Raw genomic sequence first — 10,008 nt, 5'->3', positions numbered from 1 at the left:
TATATTTTTTTTTTAAATATCGGAATTAATCTCGTTAACAAGAATACGTTTTGACATATTATATAGTTCGGATATTAAAGAGAAACTGAGATTATGCACAGGTTTATTCATTTCGCTGTTTATGGTTGTGTTTTAAACAAAATTAAAATTTAATTTTCCAACATTCATTCATCACACATCCATATGCTGTAGATGGCAGTAGTTGATAGTAGATATTTTCAAGGTCTATATAAGAAGGTCGGGACACGCGTACTGGAGCCGCCATTTTGGGACTTTTGAGTCTCATGTTTTAAAAGACTTATACGAGCAGTCAGTTTTATACGACATTAATTTATGTCGTATAAAAAAACTGACTGCTCGTACAAGTTTGAGTGGCACGTTTACAACAGTCCCAAAATGGCGGCTCCAGTATGCGTGTCCTGACCTTTTTTTCTATAGACCTTTTTGGATATTTTTATTTAAATTTTTAAAAATTTCTACATCTACAACCCTTTAAACAAAATTTGGGAATGTAATCAGTCTTTCGCTAATGTAACTATTATTTACGTAAACAGTAGGCCTATACATAAGAGGGAAAACGTTAAAAGATAATTTCTATCATCTATTAGTCATTCAAACCTGACATAAAATTTTCAAAAATACATTTTTAAATCTTAACAGATATTTTCCTATTGAAATTAACAATAGGATTATATACCAAAAGTGTATTATACGTATTTTTACTATTTCAGATTCGTAAATATTTTCATGAAATTAAAGGATACGTCGGTTTGTTCCATAAATTTTTAAACGGTTAAAAATAGCTTATAAAACGTACATTTTAAAACACTTTTTTATAAGCTATCTGGATCACTGAAATGTAAATAATCTTGCACGAAGCAATCTGTTCAAAGCTTAGTGATTATCTTGGCACGTTTTAATAATTCTGCTATAAAATGACAGTGCACTACCACTAGTAGTAGGCCTGCTGTCTTCCTGTTTATAAGATTTAGTATAAGATAAACATTTTAAGAATTGCATACTTAGATTTACATTGTCTTAATACAATAAACTCATAATACAAGTATATTCGTGAATCTTAATATTTACTGTAGTATTTAATTAATATTCAACAATAAAATATTAGTTACATTGAATTCAAAGTGGTTTTAAAACCGCTTTCAATTCGATAGAATTAATGGTTTGGTAGCTGATATTTAAAAACCTGTTTCAAGAATTTCCGGTATTTGCCAGCACTAATTTTGAATTGTAATACTTCGACCTGACCGGAAAACTTTTTCCGAAATGTCTCGATTTGTCCACGTCTTTCCAAAAATATTCTGATTTGTATTTTAAAAAAAATCAGTCTTATTTGCATACCTTCAGTAATCTGTGACGCGCGTTATGTTCTGTTGATTTTGTGTAATTCCATTCTATGGCTTCAAAACCATCGATGTTTTTGTGCAATCATAGACAATGAATAATTGGTTATGTCTGGCCATAGTCTAATTTTTATTATTTTTTTATTCTTTCTGCCCTGTGGGCACTAAGAGGACCTTTATTTCCCTTAACCCATCACGGGTTCAACCAGGTCCACAATGAGAACAGCCGGATATAAGTTCAATAAGTACAATTGTTTCAACAGATATTAATCAATATTTTTTACTAATTCAATAAAATTAGTTTAATTAGAATCATTCACTTGCTTTACTTACTACTAACTTATAGTCACATCATAAAGGTTTTTTTTTGTCTGCAACTTGAACACAAACTATATGGTGTATTTTCTCGGACACATGGCAAATTTCATCACTAAGTTTTCTTCAGTTGATACGTGTATTAAGTTTTGTACACGTTTCGGGCTGTTGACGCCCCTCTTCAGCCAACTTTAATTCACAGATTTTGCAAACATAAAATTGTTTTAAAACCTCTCTGTACATTAATTAATTTTTATCATCTAGTCGATCTTTTCTCATCGAGGCCAGAGATTCTGTTGTACAAACGAATTCTTATTGGTTTTGTTGCGTATGACTCTATTCATTTACATAGTGATGTGGTAGATGGGCCACCTCGTGGCAATCTTCTGTTTATAGGCATTAATTTTTATTTTATTATTTTACATAAAAATAATAATTTACTTTTTAGTTTATATAGAAATAATTTACTTAGTTCCAATTTATAATATGCTGAGCCAATTTTCGTTTATTTTTATACTAAAGTTTTTATTTATACATTCCTTGCTTTTTATAATTTCAATGCTTTCTTTAAACTTTCTTTTATATGTTTCTTTTTCTTTATGAAGGATTTCCACATTATCTTTATCTATTTTGCAACCGTTTAGAGTACAATGGTCATGAAAAACGGAATTTATTCTATGATATTTTAAGTCGGCTATATGTTCTTTTAATCTGACTCCCAGTTTTCTTTTTGTTTCTCCTATATAGTGCTTATTATTATTACAAGTACAAGGGATCTTATATACTACGTTTTTAGCTTCAGTTATTGCTTGTTGGTTTTTCAATGGGTTGAGGTGTTTTAATCTGTTAGACAGTTTTTGGTATGACGGTGCAAGTTTAAAGTCTAGTTTTTTGATTTTTTTGTTAATTTCTTCGTATAGGCCTTTGATATATGGGAAAGCAGTATACTTCGTATTATTTGCTTGTTCATTGTTATGTGGTATTTTTAGAGTATTTAATTTAATTTCCCATTTATTTAATAGTCGTTGCGGGTAGCCCGCTAAAAGAAATTTCTTTTTTAATTCAGCTATGTCCTTATGTATATATAACTTTTGACTTGTTCTATGTTTAATCTTAGAGTATTCCATTTTAAATATATTATATTTGATATGCAGTGGTATATTAGATTGATATCTGATTGTTATGGTTTTTTTTTGTAACTCTTTCCGCCCTGTGGGCACTAAGAAGACCTCTTATAGCAAGCCCATTATGGGTTCGGCCAGGCCTACAATGGGGCGACCGGGTGGTGAGGGACGGGGACCGACATATCCGGACGGACTACCCCCCGAAAAATTCATGGGGATTATTCGACCCGTCCGGATTCGATCCCGGGTCCCCCAGGGCGGCAGGCTGCTAACCTTGACCGCTCGGCCATCCGGCCGCCACATCATAAAGGTTAAACATTAACTGCGTCAAGGAAAAAGCAGTTTCTTATATTTGCATAAGTACTTGTTATTACAGCAAAGTTCCAGTATAAAAGTGGCCACAACTGTTGAATGTTAATCTTATTGGCTTCAATAGGCCCCATCTTGTCTAAATGCGTATTTCCAGTGGTGATATTCGAAATATTTAACAAGGGGTTCGCTAGCAGAAAATTTTTCCCTGACAATCACCAACAAATGAAATGGAAGTTTTGAATAAAAATAAATACAATACCTTTTCTTGCAACCGTATATCTAACAATCAGTGGCGTACTTGGAACGGAACGAGCCATGGGTGAAGGGCAGGCAACGATAATATTTGTCGACCTTTTTTTTTAGGCAGGGGTAATCTTTACCGCGAAATGGCGCTTCTGGAAATACACACGTGTCATCATCTCTCGAGATACATTATACTTTTTCTTTCGCTGTCCATAGCCCGACACGTGTTCGACAATCATCTTGTATTATTTCGCGCGTGTGGCATTCTGGGATTTCTCTTATGACTGGATCAAGAACTCTCTTGAATCGATCGCGATTAAATCTCGATTGAAACGGTCGAGAGAGATCGCACCAAGACAAACTCCCTGACCTTGCTCACAATCTACATTGAAATGCTTGGTACGAACGGGGTATAAGGCTCTAGTTTAGTAGTATTACAGAGTATAATACGTATATTTTAATATATTTAAAAAAAAAAAACAAACCCACTGAGAAATGTTCCGTGTGTTTAACAAGGTTCGGGAAACTGAAAATTTTAACAACGGGTTCGGGCGAACCCGTTCGGAAAACTTTAACAACGGGTTCGGCCAAACCTGTGCAAACCCGCCGAATATCACCACTGCGTATTTCTTTGTAAAGCTGTTTTGTGAAGGCAACGGCAATGCTGCCGCTACACTTCGGGAATTTTTCCATAATGACAATTTAAGACGAGAACCGTTATTCCAAACTCTTAGGAGAATGATTATTCAATTTGAAAAAAAATGGATATCGCGGAGTTCAACTCAATCGGGAGCACAAACCTATCGCTTTACAAATCATTAAAGATGTTACCATAGCTATTGTTGAACAGTCAATGAATAATAGTGTTGCTGGCTCCAGTAATATACGCTCAGTATCAAGACAATTGGTGTATTTTGTGGTACAATGTGGAAGGTTGGCGAGAACGTCAATGCATTATTTGTATATGATCAGCCACAACCAACAGTTGTTTGTCATCGACATGGAAACCCCAATGACTAAAGCATCGATCTTCCTTGCCAGAATGGAAGTGACCACGAAAAATCCCGTGGAACGAGGAGGCATATTTTCACCTCTGTGGAACAGTAAACACAACAACTGTCACAGGATAAAGTACATTAGATTAATCTAATGTACTGTATCCTGCAACAGTTGCCGTATCCGCAAAAATACTTATAAAAGTATTTTAACTAGAATTTAACACAAATCTAACAAGAAGTTTATAAGCCTAGCATGCATAAATCATAAAAAAAACCCAAAAATGAAAAAAAAAATCAGACGGTTTACAGCGAAGTTTAGCAAAGCTGCACACTGAGTGACAGCTAGGAGCAGACTGACATATCCTTTGTTTCAGCCGAGAATACCCAAATGGAATAAGAATGGTAAAATACTCTTATTACATTTATTGGGTTGAACGGAAAATTTTTGCGCAATTTTAACAGCTATCATTAGTTAATACAGATGTTTGATTTAATTGTAACGATTATGAAATTTAAGACATTATTACCGATGTCAGATTGTATTCTTGGTTTAATAATAATTTTATCTGACGAAGATACTGTAGTCAACTCTATGGTTTCATTTTATTTTTAAATTGATTATTATAAGATTTCTGAGTTAATTGACGTAACACCTCCGAAACTTTTAATACATATAATATATGCAGTTTAAGACGACTTTGTCTCCGGATTTTCAAATTATTTATGATTTTAGAAATACAGTCGAACCTTTCTATTTTGAATCTCACGGGAATGAGAAAAAAAATCGAGATGTAGAGGTTTCTACACAGTAAACAATAATTGGTTTGAATGGAGGTACAATATTTTATTAATACAATAGCAAATACTGTACAGTACATACCTGCATTGGTATAAATAAAACTTTTTGACATACCAGTTAGGATAGTAAAACTTCGTGTCCTAACTCGCGAATCGTAAATAAATGTTGAGTAGGAGGGCTAGTTTGACCATCGAGTGGGGAGGGAGCGCAAAGGGTAAGTCGATAGGGTGTCTTCGTGCTCTGGAAGTCCAACGAGGCCCGTTTAACAAGTAAAGCAATTTAATGAGCTAAATCAAGGAGTACTGTACATGGAAGCTACAGCGCTAAGCCTATATACAATTCGGTTGATAGTACATTTTAAGAACGGCGCAATATCAACTAAGCGCTTGTACTTTAAAGTGACCGAGTACATATACCAAAGCGAGAGAGAGAGAGAGAGTTTACAATCGAGAGTATATTACCTCGTGACTCGATGGTTCCGGATCCTGTTCATTCTATGTCGATAAGACGATCGTGGATCTAGTCGAGGTAAAATCCGGGTGGCCCATATCCGGATGGGGAGACGAGAGGGACGAAAAGTCACAAGTCAAAGCTATTCCAGAGCATTCCCTCGAAGATCGGTGCGCTCGCGTTATAAGGTTATTTAGTGTGGGAATATGATCAGGTAACCATTGTTTGGTAGCGATGACACGTCAAAGGCCTGAAAACTAAACAATAGTCGATTCGAAGGTTTCGTATTTCCTCCTTAGACAAAAGTTAAGTGTCAACTTTCTCACATCTTTGCGATAATTTCGCGGGTCAATGTGAGGGGGGAAAGGACTTGTTGACAGTTAAGTCCCGTAGGAAACGGACGGTAAGAGCCGCCGCAAACTAGCGCTTTGCGAGAGCAAAATGCTAGCAAACGTGCCCTAGCACAACCGATGACGTCAAACGCTCCGCCCCTGTCTTCTTGCTCACGTGGTTTTTCCTTTGCTAGAGCAGCGATACGAGAGTACTCTCGCTGTTCACAGAATTCAACAACGAGAGCAGTCACGCTAGCAAGAGAGAGCAGGGGAAAATGGATGACTACATAAACATGCCACGTCGAAAAAGAAATTATAGAATTTTATCGATGTACGTAAATTACATGATCGTATATACATTCAGTATTGAAAATAGTATAAACGTTGTATATAAAAGTAAAGTTTTCGGCTAGTTAAGCCTAGTTAGCCTTAAAAATTACACCCAAATACTTATATTGTGATACAACCGAAATTTGGAACACCTCGGAACCACCATTTGTCAGCCTTAGAAGCCTTACCACCATTTCGAAAAACCACAATTTTTGATTTTGCAAGATTCAATTGTAAACTGTTATCCTTTAAATATTTATCCAGCAGGTCAATCGACCTCTGTAACGACCTCGGAGAATCCGCCACGATGACCACGTCATCCGCGTACATTAAAATCTTAACAGAGACACCACCCACAACTATACCATCGCTGCCGGAATCATCGATACAAGTCAACAATCATTTAAAAATAAACTAAAAAGAATATGGCTTAGAATACAACCCTGTCTAACACCTTTATCAGAAAAGAAAGGCCGAGAACAACAATTCCTCCATTTAATCCTAACATTCGAACCACTATATAACTCTGCCAATAGAGACAAACTTAAAACTTAAACCTTAAAGCAAACTTTAATAATTTCCTCCATAATAAATTCCTATCAACAGAATCAAATACTGATGCTAAATCTATTAAAAAAAAGTATAAACCTTACGTCGTTTCCTACTCAATGTCATAGAGATAATAGAATACAAAATAAAAATATTATCAACAGTCGAGTAACCTGCACGAAAACCAGCCTGACTCTCTGACAGAATATCTCTCATACTCAACCGATTAACCTATAATACAAAACTCTACAAAAAATCTCAATTTTTATGGAATAGGATGTTTATTTTTTATATATTTATTATAGAAAGCATTAGATATCTTTCTACACAGCCAAAATGATGGAAAGAAACGCCCTTGACCATCAGATTTACACGTAAAGAGTTCGGAAGATGCGGAGGTTGCGAAGTATTGTTGGAGGCTGAGTAAGAATTCGCTTCTGTTTCCAAGTGGAAAGCAAACGTTTTCACCAAATCCAAGAGTTTTTGCTGTCGACTGAACAAACTAAAAATTAATTCTGTCGCAAAGTTGACTTTAAATCTTCGTATGTTCGTGCATTGGATAAGGGTCAAAAACACTTTACAGATGCAGTTGAATATAATGTTTACAATGTTTCTAGATATATCTTTTATGAAAATAAAACGTTTATAAAATATTTTTCCACTTTTCGAATGGATAAACAATAAATTTTGATACTATTTTAGAAACTTCAGTCGATATTTCGTCTCTAAAACTCTCCTTTGTGGCTTTAGTTTACCTTTTTTTAAGGAGAAATTAGCTTCAGTTATACAAAAATATAGCCTTTAGCTACCATTTATTATATTTTAAAGGCATTTTAACACAAAAGAATAACTATTTATAAAGGTATTTTTAACTCTTCTAATCAAATCTTTATTCGAATTTTTCTCCACAGAGCATCTGTTTCTTGTAATTTATTTATTTTTTACTATTTATAGATACATTCTTTACTGTTTCCACAATAATAATATTATTACTCCTCGCCTTCATTTTTTACATCATAAAAATCATTTGGAAAAGGAGCCATGAAGTTTACTTTCTTCCGCATCCCGGGAGCATAGGATAAAAGATGATTATTCGAATAGGCAGCATCCCTTCTTTGATTTATTTTTGTTAAATTTTTCTCTCCTGCCATTACCCGTAGCAATGATTTGTGTTGTATAACCTTTGTATTTGTATTGTGTAGCAACGCTTCGTGTTACATGACGTTTGTATTCTTTTTTTTCCTAACAGATAAACGGCCATGACGTGGCGTCTCTGTCGAGCCCGCCACTGTTTGGTTCGGTATTACTTTGAAACGGATTAAAGTAGTCGTGTATGATTTTATACTTGCTTGTAAGATATTCTACTCACTATCTGTGAACACATAACTTGCAACAGTGATATATTTAACAATTTTATTTCTCATAATCACAAATATATCAGCTGTTAGTTCTCTTCATACATGTTTGAACAATGACAATAACTCTATCACCACATGGTCCAATTCCTTTCATAACTGCGGTCGTGTGTCGTCATTAGTTCGATACCCATGAACAGAAACAATCCAAATAATCCCCCAAATGAAACAAGTTAAATATTTTTATGGTCTTACATATAAAGAATCGAATGATCTAAGTCACGCATTTGGATAATTTATGTCTTTATGAATGCACTAGCTGTTACCCGCGGCTTTGCTCGCGAGGATTTTGCAATTTGATAGAAATAGCCCTTAGTTGAGTCCCAAATATATAAAATTACTTGCTTTACACACGTCCCTCATTACTGAGAATTTTCTAATGCAATTGAACGTTTTCAATTTGATCAATTTTCTAGATCGTTTGCAATCGTTCTATAATCGAACTGCGGCGACCAGTAACTTGCCACAGGCTCGACAGATGGCGCCGTTCCTCTAGAGGCCCCCATAGCCTCGTACACGAAATTTGATTATTCCGGTGGATTCTGGGATACTTTAGTTTGTTGGATGTTAGCAGAGAGCACGTGTAGCTCTAACGTGTACGGTACTTGTACTGATTGTTCGCAATAAATATTGTTATAGTTTTAATGATAGTCGTGGACTTTACTAAATCCCTTTCGTCTCATTTCGATAAGCGACGTCTGAGTAATGATGGAAATGGATGGGCGATGGACCGACAGTCCTTTGATTCACGTGTGATCCGCCATTGCCCTCAGAACCAATATGTAGAAACAAATTCGAATTTAAAACCGTTCGAACATTTGATTGAAAAATCGTAATATGTAAATATTGTACATTTGGAGATTAAGTTATTACCACCAGAAACAAAAAATCGCATCTAAAATAGTAAAGTAGAAGCCGTTTTTCCGGTTAAGCCTTAATGCTCTCCCTCTCCCCCCACGGGAGCATTTCGAAAAATCCGTTCTTATTGCGCGTTTTCGTGACGTACCCTAACTGTGTACCAAATTTCACCTCTTTAGGGTCAGCGGTTTGCTCTGGGCGATGATGAATCAGTGAGTCAGTCAGTCAGGACAAGTAATTTTATTTATTTAGATACATCGATTCTTTTTTGCTTGTTCGAGATCAAAATCCATCTAAAAATTAAAAATTTACGCGTATATTCGAACAGAAATTAAAGGAAATTTATTAAAATCGACGTTACAAATTAATTAAATTGTCTTCTTTTGCTGAATTTAACTCTACTGTCGCTTCTAGTGTAACGAATTTCATCAGTGATTAGACGACGAGAGGCGAGACCTGTAAGTTTAACGGCTTATTAATCGATTTATCCTTAAAAAATCATATAAAAATTAATTTTTTCTAAGTGATAATTAGGCTTACTTTCTAAAGAAATCGAAAGGCGAAGTTCTCCATCGCCGTGTAATTCCTGATTATTAAAAGGCCACAGGAATTCATCTGTAAAAACTGTAGTAGCCTTCAGCCTCCGACTTGGATCATCCCTTAGAAAATAATGTACAAATTTCCACGCAGATTCTACTTCACTGTCCATAAGAGAAGCAACGGGATGAGCTTTCTTTAAAAGTGTTTTAAAATAATTTTTATGTCTTATTTTTTTCAGAAATGGCCGAACGTAATCGTTCCATATTCTGAATCCATTCATGCCACGGTTAATGATATCAGACTTAGAAAACAACTTTCTACGGAATGTCGTCCCAAGTAACGTTTCTAAAGTAACAATCCCGAAAGCCCAAAGATCTAATTG

At 35.1% G+C, this 10,008-nt stretch overlaps 1 long non-coding RNA gene across 1 annotated transcript; it reads right to left on the bottom strand.

Moving 5' to 3' along the window:
* Positions 1 to 9,403: 9,403 nt before the first annotated feature.
* Positions 9,404 to 10,008, bottom strand: LOC136972912 (uncharacterized). Its single transcript, XR_010880412.1, has 2 exons — positions 9,627 to 10,008; positions 9,404 to 9,542 (listed from the first exon to the last, which is right to left on the bottom strand). It is a non-coding gene; the product is annotated as an uncharacterized lncRNA (long non-coding RNA).

Source organism: Centruroides vittatus, unplaced genomic scaffold (assembly GCF_030686945.1).
Source record: "Centruroides vittatus isolate TY-2023 unplaced genomic scaffold, ASM3068694v2 contig_3060, whole genome shotgun sequence".
Lineage (NCBI taxonomy): Eukaryota > Metazoa > Arthropoda > Arachnida > Scorpiones > Buthidae > Centruroides > Centruroides vittatus.
The sequence above is the reverse complement of the archived record's forward strand: the minus strand, read 5'-3'. Positions and strand labels throughout refer to the sequence as shown.